The 24,320-nt window shown below is 42.7% G+C and overlaps 1 protein-coding gene across 1 annotated transcript in view; it reads left to right on the forward strand.

The window, feature by feature from the left end:
* Nucleotides 1-23,868, forward strand: part of STK35 (serine/threonine kinase 35) — a 52,627-nt gene extending 28,759 nt beyond the window's left edge. The window contains exon 4 of the mRNA XM_027869615.1: nt 17,743-23,868. The gene's annotated coding sequence lies outside the window, so the exon portion shown is untranslated. The remainder of the gene's footprint in view (nt 1-17,742) is intronic.
* Nucleotides 23,869-24,320: the final 452 nt, after the last annotated feature.

Genomic DNA, 24,320 nt, shown 5'->3' on the forward strand with positions numbered 1-24,320 from the left:
CCCCATTTGTTCTCCAGAGGCCTAAAGAAGGGACAGGTGGAGAAAGTTTTCTCCCAGAGTAACAGAATACAAAAGACTAGAGTGTGGGTATTTCTAGATTCACCCTCGGGTGTGCTCTCTGCACTATATCAGACTCCCTCACCTGCTGTATGTGTGTTGTCCTCAGGGTTCTTGGTCAGTGAAAGTTCCTTATGATGATACATTCAAGCCCTGGTGATAAAGAATTTGAAAGTCTATATTTCACACATCTTTCTCTACTTACTCACAAGTTCTCTTTGAGCCCCCTGGTGGTTTATTTGGTAGCATTACATAATCAAAAGAAGCAGGCCTTTCATCATTTCTAGCATTCAGTCAAGGCAAGTCTTAAAACTGCCAACGACGTTTAAAATAAATCAATACCATAAACTACTGTGATGAATTTCCCGACTTTAAAGGAATTTCCATTTCAGTTAGAGGTGCCAGGGGAAAGCTATAACTCAACCAGCATTATACAAAGGTCAGATTTTCCATTTTGCTTCTTTGGAAGAGAAAGTGTTATCCAGAGACTGACGAGCTGAGAAAGGGCCACCCAAAAGCTACAAGCCACAGAGAAAGATAGGGAAGTTTCTTTTAAGATCTCTTTTATGGTACTCTGCAATATGAGTTGATTGAAGTTCATTTAATAACTGTCTATGAAGTGTCTACTATGTGCTACTCAAGGAAATGTTTCCACAGATCTCTAATCTCATTCTTCCACTGGGTCTCGATTGCAACCCATCCATGCCTTCTCACTCTGTGACAGTATTGGCCATGTTCTGCCATAAATCCTCCAGTGTGATAGGGGCCTACCTTTAGACCATAGAGTTATCTATAGCACTAGAGCTGAAAGAGACCGTAGAAGTCCAGTCCTTCTCTTGACATTTCATGGATAACTGTGTAGCTACCACCCAGCCCACCTCCTTTTACAATCATACATCTTTTCAGTGACAACCTTTACCCTACTTCCGCTCATTTCTTTGTTGGTAATGTGTTACAATCTATTTGTACCTACCATGCACCTTTCCATTGCCCTGTGGGTAAACCAGAATTTAAGTTCTTCAAAAACTGTGATAAATCATGATTCTCAGCCATTCAGTGTCATCAGAAGAATGTTTTTAATTAAATATTTCATTAGAAACTTGACATTTTCTATAACATTTTGCCAAGAGCTTTCCTCATTACAGTCTGGTCCATTAGGTAGTAGAAGTATTGGCTCCATTTCATAGATCAGGAAACTGAGGGTCAAAGAAATGTTAACTGCCTTGGACAAGGCCACACACAGTAAATTAGAAAGATCATTTCTTGACAGGGTAGTGGGGAGGGGTAGGGAGGGCCCTGGCAGTGCAGGGAAGAGAATCAGGAGTGCCTTCCTGGAGAATTTAGAATTTGATCTGAGCCCTGCCGTGAATTGAATTCCAACCTAGAAAAGGTTACAGTCTGAATGTAGGAAATGGATAAAGCAAAATCATGGAGCCAGAAAACTGACTGTTTATGAAAGATGTCCAGTCACCCAATTTTGCCAAAGCAAAGTATCTGTGCTGGGACCTTCTGTGAGATAAGGCTAATTGTTGTGTAAATGGTACCTCTGAATTCCAAAATCCTTCAGCATCATTGTAGGTGTGTTTAAGGTAGGGACAATGGTTTTTCAAGAGTTGTCTCAGGCTTTTTGAGCATCCATTTTTCTCACAAATGGGAAGTCATGGATGGATTGGCTTTGCCCACTTTGTATCTCTTTAATTCTTTTGGAAAATGGTAAATCAAACTGGCCTCCATTTGTTCTGCATTTGCATCTAGATGTTCTTAACATGTCCAAGACATGTCCCAGGAGGCAAGTCCGAGGCTGTGAATGGGTGTGGAGTGCTTTGAGATTTTGGCAGATTATATCAACATCTTACCAGAAAAATCCAACCTTGCACAAGGCAGAAAAAAAACCAATGGTCACAAGTGAAGAATTCTTTGTTGTTAGTAACCAGTTGGGATGACTGGTTCTAATGAGCCAAGGTTAATGTGGGACAGGCAGCAATCCTGAACGTAGAGAACTGTGAATAAGCCACACCCCAAACTAGCAACTCGCTGGCTTTTTTTTTTTCCCCTTCGGGGACTAGGTCTACTCTCTGAACTGAAATTAAGAAATGAAATTTACTTTGAAAATAAGCTGAAATTTAGATATGGCTACTAGCATGTCTCAAAAATACTCCACTCCTCTGAAAATCATAGGCATATTTTGTGAGCTGCGGTTTCCTCACCTGTAAGATGAGATTGAAAATTGGACTAGATGGTGATGAAGGAAGGGTCCCTTCTAACTCTGCAGCCAGGATCCTGTGATGTGGCCTGACATTCGCCTTGGCACTCATGCTGTTGGGTTTGAATCACTTGATCAGGGCTAGAAAAACTGGAGTTAGGAAGTCTTGTCTAAAGCTTCACAAGGGCTTTTTTATCCCAATTTGGCAGGAGCTCCTCGGGAGTAGCTCCCTCCCTTTGTCAGTGGGGACATGAATGCCTAGAGAAGAGGAAGTAGTTTAGCTGAGTTTTCTCAGTGTTAGTGGCAGAACCAGGCTCCCCTGATTTCTAGCGTACAGCTCTTTCCACTGCACCAAATCCTTGACCAGCACTGCTCACAGCTCTCCAACCTTGTCCAACCCAATGATTCAGTCTTAGTCAAGGTCTATGGCCACCTGCTTTGTAACATGAAACTTCTTCCCAGGCCAGGCTAATCTGTTTATGGTACCCTGAAAGCACCTTTGCTTTCTGCTTCCTCCCCGACTAGACTACTTAATATTTATTCTTCAAGGCTGGGTCACATCCCACTTCCCTTCACCTCCCTTAGGAAATCTTTCCAAGTTAGAGCCCAGAGCTTCTGACTCCCAGTCCAGATTGGGCAAGTCAGGCCTAATAGTAGCCCTTTCTCATCATTATTTTCTCCCTTGGTACATTAGCCGTCACCAAAGTCTGCAAAACAGGTGTGTTTGCCTATGATGAGGCAACGTGTAGCCCTTAGAGGCACTGAAGCCGCCTCTCTTGCCTCTAGTGCATCTAAAGAAGATGAGGAAAGAGGGGGAAAAACAATTTGACTTTTCTCTACAGATGCCCCTGGCCCTGGGGAGACTATTTTCTGTGCGGTAATAATACTTTAAGATTCTCTGGTAAAAGGAGCTGGAATTAATACAAAGGTCTTCAACCATGAACTCTTGATTCCCTGTTATGTTGCTGAGGTAGGAATCAATTGTTGTTATTTTGAGAGAAGGGAAGCTTGTGGTGAAGAGGCCTGGGAAGAGAGCCAGAACCAGCACCAACTTCACCAAGTATTGGGGGGGAGGGGGCGAGGCATGGTGTTCTTATTTAGCCATCACTCCCATGCCTTCTTAAATAACCTTCCATTGTTTTGGTTTTTTTTTTTATTAATTCATTTTTATTTATCAATAATCACTTCCATATGCTTTTGAGTTTAAAATTTTTCTCCCCCTTCCTCCCCACCACCCTCCCCAAGACGGTGCACAATCTGATATAGGCTATACATTTACGTTCATATTAAACACATTTTCACATTCATGATGTTGTAAGTAAAAATTAAAACCAATAGGAGGAACCATCAGAAGGAGGAAACAAAACTCAACAGAAGAGAAAAAAAAAATAGCAGTTCAACTTCCATAGTTCTTTCTTTGGGTGTGGATAGCATTTTCCATCACAAGGCCTCTGGAGATGTCTTAGATCCTTGTATTGCCAGGAAGGGTTAAGTTTATCAATATTAGTCATCACACAACATGGCTGTTATTGTGTACAGTGTTCTCTTGGTTCTGCTCACTTCATTCAGCATCAGACCATACAAGTCTTAAGGTTTTCTGGATCTTAGAATCCTAAAATTATAGACCATTAGAGCTAGAAAAGATTTCAAAACTTCAAATATTAGGACTGGAAGGAATATCAGAACTAAAAAGGAAGATGATATAGTTCAATGCCTTCAAAGATGATAGTTAAGTCATAGTTTATTTATATAGAACTTTTCATTTTATAAAGCAGTTTACATGCATTTGATCCTAATATTCTTGTGACATAGGTACAGGTATGACTAATCTCATATTTCAGGTGAGGAATCTGTTACCCAGAAAAGAGGAAGTGACATCCCAAGCTAATAAGTAATAGTTTCAAGGTTTGAACCCAGGTTTTTTGACTCCCAGTTCATTAAATTCATTATTCTTTCTGCCATAACAGGTCTCCTGGGATGAAAGTCTCTCCTCAACTCATAAATTCTCAAATTAGTCTCTTTATGTTAAGTTCAGTCCAGCATTATACATCTCTGTACTCCTTTGTGACTACCCATCCCTCCTCACCCCTTTAGATAGATTCAGGTCTGAGTTTTATATCCTGTGCTTGCTGGATAGGAGTTTTACTTCATTGCTTGCTGTCCCTATTCTTTGTAAACAGTTTGCCTTTAAATGATAGATGATCATGTTGGCATTTGCCTGTGTACTCTGCTGTAATTTTGTGTTTCAAGAGTATGTCATTCTTCTTGTAAGAGTGGGAGTGAGCTGAAAATGCACCATGTGGTGTTCTGTCACGTGGACAGGGCTTGGGGAGCAGGCTCTGGTTCTGTCAGAATGATACTTCTGTCATTCATCTTTTATACCCTTACGTAATAAGTTGGAGCCATGATTGTGTGCTGTTAAAAAAAAAAATCTCCTTAAGAGCCACTTTTATTGAAAATTGTGGGATGCTATTTATAATTCATGCCAGCCAGAGAAATAGGATAGAAGGTGGTAGGCCTGTATGTAAGAGGGATAGTAGCAAATCCTCTATTTGTCTTTAAGCTCTTAATGGCCATAGTTGCCGAATATCAGAGCTGATGAGGACCCGAGAACATAAAACATTGGAATATAGGATGTCAGAGTCATCATTATTGATAGTCTGTCTATTCAGCTCTTGTTCATTTTCCAAAGTGGGGAAATGAGCCCCAAAGATAGGAATTGGCATACTCAGGGTCACTTAACTTATCAAAGTCCAAGGCAGTAATAGAACCCAGCTCTCCTATCCCCTAGTTTAGGGTTCTTTTTTTTTTTTTTTTGACTATTTTTTTCAATAAACAAAAATCTATTCTCTCTCTTACCTGTCTCATTCCCCCCTTACCCCACCCCTAGTTGAAAAAGAAAAAAAAAAAAACAGAAACTTGTAACATCTGAGTAGTCAAGCAAAACAAACTCTTGCCGTGGCCAAATTAGTTATATCCAATATACAGTATATGCCTTGAATCCCTCACCTCTCTTTCAGGAGGTGAGCATGAGTCCTTTGGAATCAGGATTAGTCATTATAATGATCAGAGTCTTAAGTGTTTCAAAGTTGTTTGTCTTTACAGTGTTGTTGTATAAACTGTTCTCTTGGTTCTGCTCACGCTGACTATATCAGTTCCTGCAGTTCTTCCCAGGTTTCTCAAAACCATCCCCTTCATCATTTCTTACAGCACAGTAATATTTTATTACATTCATATGCCTTATTCCTTTGCTGTTACAAAAAGAAAATGCTACTATAAATAATGTTTGTACATATGGGCTCTTTTGCTCTTTCTGTTATCACTTTGGAGTATAAACTTGGTAGTAGTATCATTGGATCAAAGGGTTTAGTTATTTGGTGGTGGCATGGTTCCAAACTGCTTTCCAGATTGGTTAGACCAGTGCACAGCTCTATAAGTACTCCTTGAATGAACCTGTTTTCCCATAACCCCTTCAACATTTTGTCATTTTCTGTTTTTATCAACTTTACCAGTCTGATGAATATTGCTTTAATTTGCATTTCTCTGGTCTTAAATTTTTTAAATTAGTTCCCTATATATCTTGGAAATGAGCCCATTATCAGAGAAACTTAGTGCAAAGATTTTTTTCTCCCCCAAGTTACCTACTTTCCTTCTAATTTTTACTACATTGGTTTTGTGTATGCAAAATTCAGAATTGTTTGTTATGCCTTCTGTGATAATCCTCTATCCTTGTATGGTCATGAATACTTCCCCTGATCTTAGAGGAAAGTTTTCTACCCTCGCCTAGAATTTGCGATTGTGTGTCTGTGTGTATAGATATAAAATGTGTGAAGCAGCATGGTGTTGTAGAAAGTACACTGCATTTGAATTTGGAAGATCTGGATTTGAAGCCTGCCTCTACTACTTAGGATTTGGAGCAGATCATTTTGCTTTTGGAGCCTCAGTTTCCTCATCTGTAAAAAGGACATAACACTTATTGTTCTCAAAGGTATTGTAAGGGTCAGGGCAATAACATGTAAGAAGTACAATATAAATCTAAATTAGTAGTTGAAGGAATTGCTTTACTGGCAACACATTTCCACTTAGTTTTCTAGGGATGATTTTGTTTGAGGATCTGAGCTCCAGTCTCAGAATTGTGACTTAGTACTTCTATAATTTTGGGCAAGTAACTTCTTCTCAGTCTCAGTTTTTAAGTCTGTAAAGTCAAGGGTTTGGATTAGATGACTGGCCTTCAGGGTCCCTTTCAGCCCTGAATATGTGATCTTCTTTCTAGGTTAAAGTCAGTAGTTCTCCTGATACCCTCAGGTTCCCTTGACAGTTCACTAAATCCCATTTTGAAGAAACCAAGGGGCAAAACAGGAAACATCCCCTGGTGCAGGCCAGTCTCTGACATTAATAAATATTAACAGAACATCTACTGTGTATAAACTAAAAGCTGTGGGTGTGAAAGTACCATGGAGACAAATTTCAGCTAGGAGGTGGTCAAAAAGAGAGATGCCTGACTTGAAGTCTGGAACACTTCAATTCAAATCCTACCTCTTAGTAGCTTAAGTTAACCTGATCAAGTCACTTGCCTCATCTGTAAATTAGGGATAATTAATAGCACCTACTTCAGGGTTGTTAAAAAGAACAAATGAGATTTATATAAACTTTGGGAAACCTTTGAAGCACTATATAAATGTTGTCTGCTATTAGTTATCATTACTGTTTTATGTCAGTATAAGGGAGGAAACTTAATAATTAGTACTCTTCAACAATTGATTTTTTTTCTGTGGATAGTAAGAAGGGAAATATTCTTGCAGACTGTAGAAGTCAATGAGGACTTCCTGGAGGGGGTGGTATTTGAGTTAGACCTTGAAAGAGGAAGAAGAAGGCATTTCTAACTGAAGATTGTAAACACAGGCACAAAAGTAAGAATGCCTGGGATCGGAGAAACCAGTTTAGGTGGAGTAGGGACTTAGGGGAGTCAATAAGGAATTGGTTTTTATTAGTAGATTGGAGTCAGATTGTGAAGGGTTTTGAATGTCATGCTAGGAAATTCAGACTTGGTCCGTTGAAACAATGTGGTGTAGTGGGAATGGGGACTGGACTTTGAGTCAGGAGTGTTGGCCTTGGATTTGGGTGTGGCACTAGCTGTGTGATTAAGGGCAAGTTATTTGACCCCCTTTTGCAGATGAGGAAACTGAGGATCGGAGAGATTAGTAGTTATACAGCCTAGCTCACAGTTAACATGGAAAGCACTTGAAGGTATTATCGAGCACCATAAAGAGAAATATATATATAGATAGGTATAGATATAGATATTTATATGCATATATACATATATATGAATATAGTTAACAGTTTTTGAGCAGATGGAACAGCATGTGCAAAGATGTGTTTTAGGAAGATTAATATATTAATTCAATAGAGTTCATTGTCAGGATCCACGATACTAAAGAAACGTGGAACTAGACAGATCTTCTGACACCCCTTCTCTCCCTCCTCCCCTGGCTTTGTCCTTGAGCCTCCACAGAGCAGGTCCTGATTAGTGTTCCAGGTCTCCTACTGATTAGATCCACTATAGGTTCTCCAGTGAATGGAGAGAGGTCTATAGAGCAGAGTATGGCAACTAGGGTAAGACCCCTGGACCAGACAGGACCAAAGAGATGAAAGGCAGGTATCAAGTGGGAGGAGGGGGAGGTGCAATGGGCCATTTCTGACCCCAGAATTTTTGGGATAAAAAATGAAATTGAGTAGGGTGAAGTGATGGTGATTGAAAATTGAAGGTTCCATATTAACATAAGAAAAACGTGGAGGGAGAGGTCACCGGAAGTGTCACGGGAACGATGCCTTAATATAATGAAAGGAACATGGACCTTAAAATTTGCCATATAAAATTACAATCACTGTCTTCATGAAGCTCACAGACTAGTGAAGCTAAGATGTCATGAGACAAGTACAGGTTAACTGTCATACAGTAAAAAATTCTATGATAGAATACTTACATAAGCATTATTGGCTAGATCATTAGGGAAGGCTTCACAAAGGTGGTGCCATTTAGTTTCATTTACTCCAGTTCCTTTAGTTTAGTCATTATCCATATTACAGGGTTTTGGAAAGTTCTAGTTTCATATCTGGTACTTCTGTTGATGATGCTTGATATTTTTCTTCTGGCACTTCTACCTCTGTATCTCTTCATGCGTAATGTGTTCATTATGTCGGTGCTCTTGTTTTGCCCATTTCTTTCTTGGCATTTCTCTGGCTGTCCTTGAGGAAGATGCCCAAGAGTTGCGCTCCCCAGCAGCCTCTCACTCCTCTAAACCTCCAAGAGTTAGCATTTGAGTCAGACTTTCAAGGATGAATAGGAATTTAACAGAGGAACACTTCCCTTCTCTACACTCAGTTTCCTTCTCTGTGTATGGAAGATGATCATGTACTTGCATTATCCCCCTTCACAGAACTAATATGAAGATCAAAGGAGATCTATGGCTATGAAAGATTATGTGAATAAATGTTTGTTGTTCTTGAGGGGCACTGGGGTATGCTGAACGTAGTTAGAAGGTCTCAGTTCAAGTCCTGTCTCCATTGAATACCAACTTAATAACTGTGGGCAAGCCATTTCCCTTGTTTAGGATCTTGTGAGGAAAGTGCTTTCTAAACTGTAAATTGCTCTATAAATGTGAACTGTTCTTCTTAATCTTCAGGGGATAGTGGGGAGACATTTTCTAATTCTCATTTGTTTGTCCAGATCAACCCAAGTCTAATCATTCTCCCATGGAACCCGACTAACTTATTCTACAACCCCTTTGCACAGAGAGATCCCAAAGCCCTTTAGCAATTACAGCCAACAAGTTGAAAGGCATTTGCCTGGTTGTTTCCAGCCCAAAAAGCACTTGCCCTGTTGTGTCCTGGTCTCTCTTCACTCTCTATAGGCACAAGTTTGTTAGTTTGTTTTTCTCCCCAAACACCATGAGCTGCTGAGTCCCCCTAATAGCCTGGTCACCTTTAGCCCCTTGGCTAGGAATAGTATTGGGATGTCTGTCTAGTGGCATTAGGCCCCAAAGGCCTTCATCTCCCAGGCACCTACAATAAGATCACAGCCTTTCCCCCTGAGCCAATTCTTTGCTAATTACAGCAGCTGCAGCTGAACCCATCTCTCTCTCAAGGGACCCAATTGAAACTGTCTGCAGATCTCATTTCATGGGCACACTTCCTAAGTTGAGAAAGGGAAATAGTTAAGACCAATTATTGCCATGGCCTCTTCTCCAGTAGTTAATAATAATGATACCATCTCTGAGTCATGTGTCTGTTATGCTTTCAGATTTACACAGTGCTTTCCTTAGAACATCTCCCATTTTGCAGATGAGGAACCTGAGGGTCAAGGACCAAGTGCAATGCTCATTGTCTTCATCCTAGGTGTAGAACTGAAAGCACTTTAGATACTGTGTAGACTGAACCCTGAATTTTATAGGTGAGAAAACAGGAGCCCAAAGAAGTTAGGTGACTTGTCTCATCACCTAACCTCACCGAACTAAGATTCAAACCAAACCCAGGGCTTCTGACTCTAGATGAGAGCTCAGGTTCCCTTCATTCTCATTTCTACTTAAGACTTGTTAACTCCATCTAATCAATTCATGAAAACAACCAATTCTTATCTCCTTCTTGTCCCTGGGAGTCCCAAAGCACCAGACCTGGTAAATCAGAAGCAAAGTCTGTATATTTGGAGCTTCTGTCTACAAACACAGTGATTCATACATGTGAGAGTCCTGTTACTACTGGCCATATCATGCATCGGATTGAGCACCGGCCCTGAAGTCAGGAGGACCTGAGTTCAATCCGGCCTCAGACCAAACACTTGACACTTACTAGCCATTGTGACCCTGGGCAAGTCACTTAACCCCAATTGCCTCGCAAAAAAAGTAAATAAATAAATAAAAAATTAGAGTCTAAAGAGGTTAGGAGTGTGATATAGAGTCTTAGTGCTGGAAGAACCTTTGGGGTTGTCTTATACAACCCTCATCATTTACAAATAAGAAAACTGAGATCCAGTGAGGTGCAAGGGACTTGCCCCAGGGACATCATAGTATATCCAGTAAGCGGTAGAGGCAGGATTAGTTCCCAGGTCACTTGATGTCCATAGCCGTCTTCCTGCCGTTCCACTTTGCCACATTGATTTGTGTACATTCTCCCTGATCCCAGACTGGGGTCACTGACTTTTGGCCTCCCAGGTGTGAGCCAGGATCCTTGTGGTTACTTTTTTTCCTATGTTGTTATTCCTGAGCCCTGAATTATTGCATTGTAACAGGAAGTAATCTGTTCCCTTCAGGTAAGTCCATAGGCTGACCCACTGTAGCTGTGTAATGGAGGTAGGATGGTGTTCATGTTCCTTTGGGGATCAGAGTGCTGCAGCCCTCAGAAAGGAATCAGCTTGATAACCTGATGATGTTCATCTCTTTACATGGTTGTCATTTGTCCTATTTTTGCTAAGTGTTCTCTGGCTGACTATTTTAACAAATAAGCCTTTCCTTTTAAAGTGTAGTGTGTACTGCCTGCACTGACTGAACCAGACAGATGTCACCATGGCAGCTCTCATTCCAGTAATCAGCTGGAGTAGTGTGGCCATTTTTAGATGATGGAGGCATGAAAGAGGTTATAGAGATTCATTAGCTGGCCAGGATCCCCCATGGAAGTTAAGATGCTATCTCAGTTGTCTGCCTCCCCTAACCTGCTGTTAGCTTGTTGTTCCTATCTATAATAGGGGCCGTCTTAGGGAAAAGTTCATAAATCAAGCCACTTTGAACTGAACCTTTGAAGTTCAAGGCAGCGTGATGTGATAGGCTCCCCTCAGATGGTACCTCATCCCACCTATCCTCTATTTACCTTCTCTCCATCTTCCCCTCCCTCTGCCCACCTGCAGCATCTCCACACACATGTCCTTTACCGTAAAGCTCAGGCATCCTCTTGTGCATGAAGCCTTTCCTGAGCCTTCCAGCTGCTAGGGCCCTCCTCAAACAAATTTGTGTTTTACAACTTTGTATATATTTGTATTCATATTCTATTTATGTTGTATATATTTTTATATCTACTTGTCTTCTTCATTAGAATCTAAGTTTTTGAATAGGGATCTTTTCCTTCTTTGTAATTGTATTCCTGACACTTACCATGGTGCCTTACCAGGTGCTGAATAGGTGCTTATTGATTATAGATACAAAGGAGGGAAGACACTTGGGAGTTGGGGAACTTGAAAAAACCTCACATAGATGTGTTTTGAAGGATGAGGGGAATGATATGAAGTGGTCTGGAAGGGTTGAGCTTGAGGCCAGGTTGTGAAGGGCTTTAAAAGCTAAACTAAGGATATTTTGCCCTAAAAGCAGTGAGGAGCCGTTGGAGTCACTTGAGTAGGGGAAATGTGTAGTCAGATTTGTGTTTAAGGAAAATGACTTTGGCAACCACATGGGGTGGAGAGAGGCTTGAGGTGAGGAGACCTGTGAGAGAGGTGTTGCAATAATCCATGTGATGAGAAATAGGGTGGTAGCTGAGTAGAGAGAGAAGAGGTCAGATGAGAGCTTCCATGGGAGCTGACAGGGTTACCAGGAGAAAGTGTAAAGGGAGAAGAAGGAGGCCAAGAACAGAAGCTTGGAGAACACCCATAGTTAGGGGGATGGTGTAGATCAATGAACCAGCAAAGAGACTAAGACGGATGGGCCAGGAGAGAATAGCCAGGAGGAGAAAGGGGTAGTCAAGAGTGTTCAATGCAGCACACAGGGCCCAAAGGATGAGAATGGAGAAAAGGCAATTAAGGCAGTTAAGTTAATATTTGGGATTAAGAGTTGTTGGTATCTTTGGAGAGAACAGTTTCAGGTGAATGAGGACACCAGAAGCCAGATAGTCAAGGGTTGAGGGAGGGAGGAAGAAGCAGCAAGTATAGATGTTCAACATCTTTTTCAAGGAATTCTGCTGAGAAAGGGAGGGAGAATAAGAGGGTGATAGCTCGAGGAGATGGCAGAGACTAGGCTTTGGTGGTTTCCATTGACCAGATACTTCATGTACTTCATCCACTTCAACCACTTCTCAAATATTTATTGAATAGTATAAGCCCAGAACTGTGCTAGGAATTGCATCCACGCAGAGATTTTCCTGTATCGCCACTAGCAGTGTAGGATCATAGTTTTGGAGTTGAAAAGGATCTTAGAAGTCATCCAGTTTTAACCTTTTGTAGATGGGGAAATAGGTCTAGAGAGTTGAAATGACTTTACCCTCAAGATCACATGAGTAGTAAGTAGCAGAGCTGGAATTTGAATCCAGGTCTTAGGAGTCCAAAATCCAGTGTTTTTTTTCTGCTGTACCACAGTGCCTCAAGGCCCATTAGATTAAATACTCCCCTTTAGGGGGTCATCTAGACTAGTGCTTCTCAAAGGAGATGCCATGAGTTTCACCAGGTGTGCCAAGAACCCTATGCGTGAATCTGTCTCTCAGTTCTCCTTGTGCTTGCCAGCTTAAACATTCAATGTGCTGCAGTTCCTTATGAGAAAGAACTGTACTGTTTTGTGAGCAAAAGTCGTTTGAGAACCACCTAACCTGCCAGATGCTAAATGCCTTTTCATGCTCGGCCAGGCATCTTCCCCAAGCAGTTGTACAATGTAGCATAATGAAGAGAGCACTGGATTTGGCATCATGATGCCTGGATGCCAGTCCTGCTACTAAGTAGTTTCGTAATGTGAGACAAGCCATTTTTCAACCTTTCTGAGGCTCAGTTTCCTTATCTGTAAAATAGAAATCATTTTATTCTCTACCTCAGAAGGATAGTGTGATAAAAACATTCTATAACCTAGGCAACATCATAGAAGTGTGCATTACTGTTAGTAAAGGCCCCAGAGTACTTTGTGGTCTTAGTTCTCCTCATATTCCTGATAGGTTAGAGTGGGTTGATAGCAGCCCAGAGAAGATCCAGAGGAAGTCCCACAACACATTGGGAAATTGACCAGTGTTCACAGGCAAGAGTCTGTCCGAATAAGATGGCATGGATGAGCTGGGAGGGAAGGGGATACTCATGGAGCTCAGACCACACTCATCAAAATTGATTGAAGTATTTGTGCCTTCTCCTAAACATACCCAATTCCATGTTATCATCAGGCCTTGGGACACTAACCTGGTCCCTGATATGGCCATTTGACCCTTTGACAAGTCCCTTCCACTCCCTAGGCCTAAATTTCCCTGTCTCTGAAACTCATTTGAGCTGGGGGTTGGTTCTGAGCATTTAGGGAAGGAGCTGTGGTGTAGCAGGAAGAGTGCTGAATTTGGGGATCCGATGACCTGGGTTCAAGCCTCAGTCACACCTCTTGGCTAGTTTTGTGGTTTGGATCAAATCGCTAAACTTACTGGGGCCTCAGTTTTCTAACCTGTAAAATGAGGACAGTACTCCTCTGATAGCCTCGTGTTGTTTGGTCATTTCCGTCATGTCCAAGTCTTTGTGACTCCGTTTTTGGTCTTCTTGGCCAAGAAACTGGAGTGGTTTGCCATTTTCTTCTCCAGTTCATTCCAGATGAGGAAGCTGAGACAGAGTTACATGACTTGCTGGGGTCACACAGCTAGTAAATATCGGAGGCCAGATTTGAACTCAGGAAGATGAGTCTTCCTGACTTTCAGCACTCTATCCACTGTACCACCAGGCTGTCCCGACTTAGCTGTCCCTGATGGCCTCAGTGGCCTCATAGGGTTGTATTAAGGATTCGATCAGGGAACCCATGTAATGTAATAAGAAACATCAGTTTCAACTATGATTAAGATTCTAACTGACCCTTGTGCATCACAACCTAAAGCTAACTGCTGAGCTAGATGGGGGACCAGAAATTTTGCCTCCCATTTGTAGTTTGAGCTAAGTTAAATCAGGTGGATGACATTGATTGTCTTAACTTCTGTCATGTGACAGAGAGGCACTACAAAACAGAGTCAATGCAGAGATTTTTCCTGCATTGCCATTAGCAGTGTAGGATCATAGCTTTGGAGCTGAAAAAGATCTCAGAATCTACATCCCTGCTCCTGTGGCATCTGTGCTCTTTCAAAAGCAAACAAGGCTGCTTGGTGCCACTTAGGCACCCTGCAAACCATGTCCTTCATATGCCCCTCTAATATGCCCACCATCCTGTTGGGAGGACCTTAAGACCATCTTTGAAAGGAGATAGACCAGTGAAGAACACTGAGCAGTGGGAAAGGGCTGTAGACATTCCAGGCCCCACTAAACAGAGCTCAGGTATTAGATTTTTAGGATCAAGGGGTCTACAGAGGTCAGCAGTCCCACTTTTCAAATAGAAGAGACCCAGGGGCAATGGGAGTAGTAATTTCTTTGACTTCCCCTAGGAATTCTGTTAATTGTACAAGAATATAGGGTTCTTAGAGGTAGAGGTTTTTGAATTTCACTTTTCTGCTCTTGCTAAGTATCTCAGAAAGTAGGGAATGAATAGCATTAGGAGTAACTTAAATTAACCTTGAACTTTACTGATAATATATTTGATCCTCACAATGCCCCCCAGTGAAGCAAATAATATAAGTATTAATCCCATTTTACACCTGAGAATCATATGGTGGAAGATGGTGTGGGACGGGTCGCAGTGAACAGTGGGAATGGCTTGTTGAGCAGAATTGGAAAGTAGCAGGATAGTAAAACAAGCAGAGCAGAGTAGGCTTTCCTGGCTGGCTCCTGTTTCCAACTGTCCTTGTAACTTTAAGCTAGTAATTTCCCGAACTCCCCTTTCAGTTCTAAAATGTCAGAACTAGACCTTGGCCCAGGCTTCGTGGTTTTTACTACTCACGACCTCACATTGTTTTAAATAAATAAGAGTTTTCAAAAGTAGAATAAACCTTAAGTAGCTCCAGCTTTGTTTTTCTGTAGGCCAGAGGCTACCACCACCAAATCCAATTAGTGTAATTTTAAGTTATACCTCAATTAAAGAACTAGCCCTCTAGTCAGAAAGACCTGAGTTCTAGTCCAGCTTCTACCACATACCACCTGTGTAACCCAGAGCAAATCACTTAACCTCTCAGTGCCCCTGCAAGCCCTGATAATCTTCACTGATTGAGGATGTTCTCCTTATGACCAGTTGTTTATTTTTTCTTGTGTCCAGTTTTAAAAAAAAAAAATCAAAGTTAATATGTTGAGCCTAGAGTTTGAATAGTAAAATGATGGTCCAAGCCATGAGATCATTTAATCCCCAAAGAGAAAGAACTGCCTCCAGGAGATTTAGGAGAAGACAAGACTTCTGTTTTTAAATCATGGAGAAGGAAGAGCATAGATGACTAAAGAATAGAAGTTAAAAAGGAGAGAAAAGAATTTCAGGCCAATTTGAGGATAATCTTCCAATTAGGACTGTCCAGGAATGAGAGGCCCTTGTTTATGGGACTAGTTCCTCCTTAGTGGAGGTTTTCAAGCAGAGGCCAACCAGATGACAGCTCGTCAGTGTTATTGCAGAGGCGGGATCCTACTTTAGCTGGCACTTAGGTTAGGTGATCTGAGAGGTCTTTGAAAAAGCTGTGGGATCCTAAAAGATTGTTTGCAAAGTCAAATTGTGGAAGAAAAGATCCAGTCAACTGGCATTTAATGAATGTTGTTAGAGATGGGTCAGGGAGAGACCCAGCCTGGCCTCCAGCCTTTTGGATCTTAGAAACTTAAAGGCATTGACCTTATTTCCCACACAACTTTGTCCAAGCCTTTATTCTTAATAGCTGATGTGATCTGTGGGAGTTCCAGTAAAAAGGAATGTGCCCCTGAGGAAGAGGAACATTGGGCTAAGTATGGATTCCAAGGAATGAGATGGGCTGTCCCAGGGTGGTGAACTCATTACCAGAAAGAAGTGTTTAAGCTAGGAATGAATGGCCACTTGTGAGGATGCTGTTGAGGAGATTTCATCCTTGTGATGGAGGCTGGGGCCCTATGAACACCTTTGAAAGTCATGTACTAACCTCTTCCTAGCTTGGACTTGGAGTTTTCACTTCATCTCAAAATGCCATATTCTCTCTCTCTCTCTCTCTCCCCCTCTCCTTCCCCCTCCCAAAACACGTGCACGCGCGCACACACACACACACACACGTACTCTTATATACCTCTCCCCCCACCCCCACCCCACCTCCAGACTTGGATGGGCGCTGCACCACCCATAGACCATTCTGCAAATCCCAACCTCAGTAGCAATCTGCTGTGAGCTTTCTGCCTCTGCTTCAGCATGTCCCTTGCTCAGGCACATGTTCCCCCAGCTGATCCCAGGCGCTGATGAGAGCTCTTCCCGGGCACGTCACGTGGAGTTAACAGCAGAATAAGTTTGCATGATGCTGTAGATGTTTGCCAGCGTTCTGCTATCTAACATGCAGAGACCACCTTGCCAAATTCATTTCCTAGGCTTACTGAGTTATTTATGTTTATTGCCAGAAAATAATAGAAATAGTTGATCTTGCTGAATGAAAGAGCTGAAATAAAGGCAGCCAGTAGTCAGCGGTGCAAACACTTTCCCCATGTTCTTCCTGGGGACCCATAATACATCCTCCCTTGGATTATTCTCTTTGCCCCACTCTCCCTTTACCTTTTGAGAAAAGGACACTGTCACCACAAGTAGCCCAATCTCTATCCATTTGATCACTTGATCAGAAATTGATGTGCTCATACTAAAAAGCTGCCTCCTTGGGAATCAGCAGGGCATGATAGAGTCTTGGGATGGGAAGAAGCAGCCCTGGACCCTGGTGTCAGCTCTGTCACTCAGTCTAGTGGAGTGGACAACATACTAGAAGCCCAGGCTTGAATCTCTACTCTGCTGCCTGACTGACTACCTGTGTAATCAGAGACAAATCCCTTCCCTTCTCTGGGCCTTATTTTTGATTTAGATGGTGTCTGAGGGCTCCTGTAGCTCTGGCTCTAATAATCCCCAAGTCACTTGATGTATTTAAAAAGAAGATACTTTCCAATTCTGCCTGACATAGCATTAGACATTCAGTAAATTCCTTTGGATTGCTGCTTCTGCACACATATACCTTTGCCTTCTCCCACACATATGAAGAGCTATAGCAGTATCTTTATTATAATATATAAAATGCTTTATAAAACTGAAAGCATTATAGGATTGAAATTTTTGTTATTATGATTGTCTTGTCACATGTTATCCAATTTGATTTTTGCAACAGCCCTGTTGAAATTGTACCAAAAATCATCATCTCCAAGATGTGATTCAGAGAGGCTGAGGCCACCCCACTTCTCTGTGCCTCAGTCTTCTCATCTAACAAATTAAGGAGGTGGCTAGATGACCTCCAAGGTCCTTTCCAAATCCAGTGGATTTCTTGAAGTCATCATGAGTGGCTTAGAAATAGGATTCAAGCCCAGATCTTGTGATTCTTCAAGCCCAGTTGCTCCTTCCGTTGTTGCATGCTGCCTCTATAAATTCCTCAAGTTGTCATCAGCCACAGTAGAAAATGCAACCAAACCTACTTAACTTGGTTTCTCCTTTATTGGTGTCTTTCAGGTTGACTTCGCAGGGACCCACAATCTCTTCAGTATGTGCATAGAGGGAAGCAGACGATCAAGAAGTGGCTGGGTGGCTGATGGGCGCTCTCTGGACAGCTGGATCTCTAGCTATGTGAAGCTTTTGTTTGGGGGGTGGTTGTGGTTTTTTCTGTTTGATTTTTTTTTTCCCCTCCTTTCAATTTTTCTTTACCTTTTTTTTGGGAAGCCAATTGAGACTTCAGAAGAGCAGAAGCTATTCCGATGGACAGGCACCAGTTTGTTTAAAGCCAATTCAATATGGACATAGCATATGTGTACTTTTTTTTTTTTTTCAGATGGGGTCGGGGAAGGATTTTTGTTCATCTTTTCTTTTTTTCTCCTTTTCTTCCTTTGTCTCTCAGTCTTGCTTTTTCAAACAACAACTCATTAAGAAAGATCCCTTTGTCCAGCCTTTCACCATCAAACCCATTCAAAGCCAGGAGGACTTTTCCTAAAGGCTGCTTCTGCTGGTGTGAAACAAGGGTCCCTTCCTCTCAAATCCCTTCCCTTGGTCAGCCAGGAACTGTTCTGGCCTGAGGATGATCCTTCCTGTTAGATAACTAGGGAGGGATAAAAGGCCCTGTGTGTCTTCAGTCCTAAGTGATATTTAAGTAGCCAGCACTAACTTATCCCATGGCAGAGGGTAAAAGATGCAAGAGGCAGAGAATGTGCTGGGTCAGACCTGGAAAAATATGAGAGGGCCCAGTGCAGGGTTTGGGGGAGGGTGCCAGTGCCCCCAGTCTCGTAGTATTCTATGGTTTCCAGGAATCCAAACTTCAGCCAGGAATTGGATTCCCCCACTGTTGGATGTTTTATACATACACACTGTCTGTTTGTCTGTCTTACTCTCAGTCTCTCACTCTATAGTGAGCTTCCTGTCTCCAGACTGAGTAGAGCTAAAAGGAGGTTGTAAAAGGATTTTCTTGTGCCCATCTTTATGCTGTGTTTCTTCTGCCAGGGGAATCCAGGAGAGAATCAGTTGTGCCAAATCTTTGCTAGGAAGGCAGCCACGTGGTGGTGTTCTTGGGCTAGTCTACCTGGTGCCCCTTTTAGAACCAGCAGGAGAGGAAGGGTCCTTTCTTAGAACTGGCCCAGTTATAGAGAGTCTGCCAGCAGCATTATCATAGTGGGGACAGACAAGCTGAGGCTAACCCAGCTGGCCTTGCCAACACATCACTGCCTTGGCTGGGTACATACAGCCCCTGGGGCTTGACTGAGAAATCTTGCTATGCCTTGTTCCCAGTAGATAGTGGTGAAAGGAAGTCCCTACTAGGGATCCTATCCCAAAGTAGGGGTGTTTTCCATAGGAATATACTTGCTCTCTACAGAAGGAAAGGACCTACTTAACTAGAGAAGCCCATTTGCCAGCTTAGAAACCTTTCGTGTAATCAGCTTACTACCTTCAAAATTGCCAGATTCTTCACTTTCTTTGTGTGTCTGTACACTTTCACCCTCACTCTCTCACACTCTTTCTCTCCCCACCCAATGTACTTGCCATCCCTGTAGGGTAATTTCCCTCTTGCATTTTCTCTCAGTATGATCAAGTGTTGAGGTCAAGTTTTTTGAACATACATCTTTGTGGTTCCTCTCCATCTCAGTGGCAAAAGCATTATACCCAGTTATAGCCAGGTGGGAAAGGTGACAGATGTTAAAGGAAAAGTCTTTTTTTTTTTTTCTTTTTTCCTTCCTTCTGCCTAAAGCCAGGGAAAATTGACCAGGGATGACAGGGACAAGGAAAAGACATTTTTACTATTTCTGCATCTCCTTTGGTTTGGCAGGCCCTCTAGCCAGCACACCCAACTTGGGACCCTGTTTTCTATACCTATACAATTAAAAAATATCTATTTTCTCAGTTTTCCTGCTGGGATTCTTCTAGCCTTCAAATACTGAGATATGTTCCACACCTGTTGTGGACAGTTAGCTTCAGTCAGCATGATTCAGCGAAACCCTGCCTCAAAGTTGGAGGCCCAGACCCCTGCTTGGCCTTCCATAAGGCAATTCATTTGTTCTAGGTATGACTCTTTGTTTCTCTCTCCAACTTCTTAGGTAGACAGCTCCTTGGATCAGTATGGATACACACTGCTCTTGAAAGTCTGATCTGGGAGAAATCCTAATTAAGATGAAGGCTGTTTCTCTGCCCCCAGCCCTCTTTTCCCATGGGGCAGACTTGTCTCTTCATTCATTAGTGAATGGTAGAAAACAGTCCCATATTCAGTGCCACGAATTCCCCCTTGTCTGCACCTTCCTCTCCCCCCAAGCCCTGCACAGGAATCCCTAATGAGGGTTCAAGGGCTAATTTGTTTTATTTAAAGATTGGTTAGAGTTTAGGATGATTTTTTTCCCCTCTTATCATAAATCTCCTCTCCCAGTTCTTTCGAGGTTCTTCTCAACCTTCCATCTCTCCTGACCTAAACTTTTCCTCATCACCCTTTACTGACTCTCAGAATCTTCCCCTCCCCCCACCCCTTCCTTCCAGGAGGTCACAAAAGCTCCACATTTCAGACATTCTAGTCTACACGTGAGAAAGGTGGTTGTGTCTGGTGTTTGGTAGGCAGCCCATGACCAAGATTTTTGAGTTCTTCACTCCCTGGCCTCCTAGCATAGAAAGCTAGCCTTGCCCTCTTGGCTTTGACCCAAGCGTCGACCAGGACTTCTTTGACGCTGGCTTCAGTGAGAGCCATCTAGTCAGTTCCAAGTGCCTGCCCTTCTACTTGTCTCCCACTATATCCCAGGGCTCTATCTAGAAACCACATCAAAAAGGTACCAGGCTGAATGTTTTTCTGTGCTCTCCTCTGCCCATAACTAGAAAGGCAGGTTGTTTACAGGCCTAATCTAGAGGTTGTTCAGCAGTTCATAGTGTGGCACAATTAAGTAGTTCTTGAAGCAGTTAATGATTGTTCATTCCCTTTACCATGCCCCTTCTATATTACTCTTCTTCTTTCTCCCATACCAGTGTCCTATGCCTGATAGTGGCATTGCTCAATTCTAACAACTATGGCCAATCTCATCCTAGTCCAAAAAGTAAAGCCTTTCCAGGATTTCAGGATCAATAGGTATTCTTGCTTGGCTATTTCTTCACTGTGTAGCCCTTCCCCTATCCCTACTAAAAATCCCTTTTGGCAAACTGGTAACATTTCATTGCTTTTCCAGAGTCCATAGAATGGACTTCACCCTGTGCAGAATATAGAATCAGAAAGGGCAGTCCATCCCAAGGCCCAAGCCTGCATCTTCCCTGTGGAAAGCAGATAGGCCTTCCAGGCTAAATCTGTTTCTCTTAAGGCCAGAGAATCCCAGGGACAGACCATAGTGCCTTATACTGGAAACTTCAGCCTCACAAAGTATATCACACTTTTGTCTTCCTCTCTCCTTCTCTCTCCCCTGTCTGTTCCTCATCTCCCTTTTCTGCTCCAGTCAGCTCTCTTCGTCATCTCCTTCCTGTCAGTGTCTGTGGACACTTTTTATTTCTCTGGGCCTCTTCCAGGAGCAGACTTTTCTGGTGTTTTTAGTTCTCTGAACTGTCAGGAAAAGGCTCTTATCCTGGGCATAAGTAACTGTACAGAATTCTCATGTTCGTGGGAAGACCAGGTTTTTGCCTTGTGACCCACTTCATCTTTTCCCACACCTTCCTGAGGACATTGGTTGCTCTCCTAGAGGAACAGAGACAGGGGCCTCCATTTGGATTTTGATTTGTAGTAAGAGTTTTTTTTTGCAAGTCAGGCTTTCCTGTTCTGTTTCTGCCTCCTCCCCATCATTTCTCTTTGCTGGTAGTGCTGCTGGCTAAGATTCCTCACCTGGGCACATCCCCACTAATGACGAGAGTTGGGAGAATGTCAATGCATAGGAATGTGGGATAAGCCCAGCAGTGCAGGCTGCTGTTCAGGAGTCATTAAACCAGGTTACTTGGCACCCATTGGTGGAAATAATGAACCTGGTTCTAAATAGACTAAATTACCCACTTTGGGGCATTGAAGACAAACCTGGTTGTCAAGCCCCATTTTGTTGGTCTCTTTCTCCCTTTCCCATAGATGAGCAAGTGTCTTCCTCTCCACCATACCCTGCCTCATGCCCAGAGCTGACTTTGCAAAGGCTCTCCTCAAAGTAATATGATTCCCAAGGGGTCTAGGAGTGAGTGTATGAAATTGTTTACTTTTGAAATGTCCTGTTTACAGTAGGGAGGGGCCAAACTCGAGAGGCAATGGGTTGGGACTTTTGAAAGCACAAGGAGTTCAAATCCTTATTGAACACCTAGTATCCTTTGTGATGCAGCCAGCAGTTAGCCCTGGGGGAGGGGTATTGTATTCCTATCCCTCTCTTTTTCCCCTCCTGTTTTCAAAATCCAGAGGTGCTAGGACTAACAGGCCAATAGTCCCCTTCCCAGGTCTTCCTGCCTGTTTTGTGTTTCTCCCCTTCCTCCTCCTTTCGGAATTTTCAGATCCTTGACATATCAGATGTCTCCTTGAACCAGAGTGCTTGGAGCAATAAGGTGTTTTTTTTTTTTTTTTAAAGTAACTGGAGGAAAGTGATGTCCGTATGGATTCTCTTCCTCAATTCTGTTTTGTTTTACTTTTGAAGTCTCAGTAGGCAGGATATAGTCAGGGTTTAAGCCTGCCTGGTACCACAAACGGGCACAAACACCACATCTTGCCCCTCCTCCAGGCTAGCAAATCCCCAGGCTGAGGGAGCAGGGAATACTGCTGATTTGTTTTGTGGGCCTCTTACTGCACACTGACAGCTCAGCTCACCAGCCTGGCCTGGGGAATGTGCCTTGCCTGCCATTGGCCAAATCTATACACACCCCCAGATCCATGCATCAAAGCTGGCTGGGGTCTCTTTTTGCCATTGCTTGCCCAGCTTCCCCTTTCCAGGCCTCTGGTCCAAGATCAGACCCCTGATTATGTCCTTCCTTTCCCATACTTCTTTATGTTAATGAAGTTCAACCATCTTGCAAATGGGAACCTTGAGAGCCCCAGACTTTGGGCATCTGATTGATGATCAGGATAGATAGTGTTGGTAAATTAGACAGATTACTGGCACTTGGAAGCCACAGCACTGGATTAATGATAATGCCTCTGATCTTGCCATGCCCAGGGATTTGGTTAAAGGATTGACTTCCATGTATGATTTCACCTGTTAACAGCCCCATAGCCTGGTCCCAAGTATGAAGGCATAGCAAGCCTTCCACATACTCACAAGAATAACATTAGTAAGTCTTCATGTGCACAGACATCAAAAGCAATAAACATCTTGCTGTCAAGCCCCTATACATTAAACTGGTAGAACTTGATGCCATTGGTTTCAGTGTGATAACAATAAGGCTTTTAGCTGATTCCCTTAGAATTCTGACTCCAGAATAACCCACCTCTGCCCTGGGTTTTACCTGGGTGAATCGATTTTTCTCCCCACTCCTCAACCCCTTTCCCCCCCCAAAACAATTCCATTCAAACACTTAGAGCCCCAGCCAAGAGAGGAGGAGCCCCACCCACCCTCTGTAAAGTTGCCCTACCGGCAGCACAGGGCCTGGCATTTCCACAGCACTTTGAACCCCCAGCACCCTTTTCCCAGGCCACAAGAGAGAGGGAGCAAGGTAGCAAGCTTTGTGTAGGAAACTGAAAAAGCAGGTGGCCACGTAGTTAGAGGAGAGCAAGAGGAAAAAGTCATCTTCACCCCTCAGAGACTCCTTTCCTAAAGAGCTACAGGTTAGATAGAACCCAGTGGCTCCTTCGACACAGTGGACAGGACAGAGGCAGGCAGGTGTGAGGGAAAGGCTTAAACCCAGGCTCAAAGTTAGTTTAAAATACTAGTTAATAAATCTATTTTTCTGGGTTGGTTTTTTTTTTTTGTTTGTTTTTTGTTTTTTGGTTTTTGTTTTTTGGGGTTTTTTTTGTTTGTTTTTTTTTTTTTTTTTTTGCACAGAAGCTGGTAATCTAGGACCTACGTGTGAACAACTTTATATAAATATTTTTTGTACTCAGTTTACTTGGGTTGGATTGAAACCTTGTATTTAAGTTCCTCGAACACTGTGGATCCCCTGATGTGTATGAATGGCAGACACTTTGTAAATTAAGAGACGTTTGTGTGAATAAAGCTATTTGATGGGGTTGAAGAAGCCATGTGTGATTTAAATGGGTTCCTGCAGTTTGTGAATTTTTGGTGGGAGGGGTAGGCTGGAAGTCAGAGGCTCTCCTCCACTCTGAGCCCTGCACATACCTAATGGGTACAGCCTTAGAGAAAGAACATCAGCCCCCTGTGAGATCATCAGGCAATCTTATCCTATAGAAGAAAACACTAAAGCCTTAAGATGGGAAATTACTCATTCAGAATCATTTAGCAAGTCAACTTCAAATATCTCAGCTCTTCTGTATATAGGGTGCTAAATCTCGAGACTTGGGGAGCCAGAGGAATAGGAGGTTGTCAGCCCCTGTCCCAGGACTTCCACCAGAACTCAGTATTGGGAGTCTTAAGTTGCAAGGGCTTTTCTGGATGAATGGAAGGTGGATTTGACTGATGGGGGAGGGATCTTTTCCTCAGCACAAAGAGGTCTACCATAGTTGTCAACTC

The sequence above is a fragment of the Vombatus ursinus genome, unplaced genomic scaffold (assembly GCF_900497805.2).
Source record: "Vombatus ursinus unplaced genomic scaffold, bare-nosed wombat genome assembly UNPS02014793.1, whole genome shotgun sequence".
In the NCBI taxonomy this organism is placed as follows: Eukaryota; Metazoa; Chordata; class Mammalia; order Diprotodontia; family Vombatidae; genus Vombatus; species Vombatus ursinus.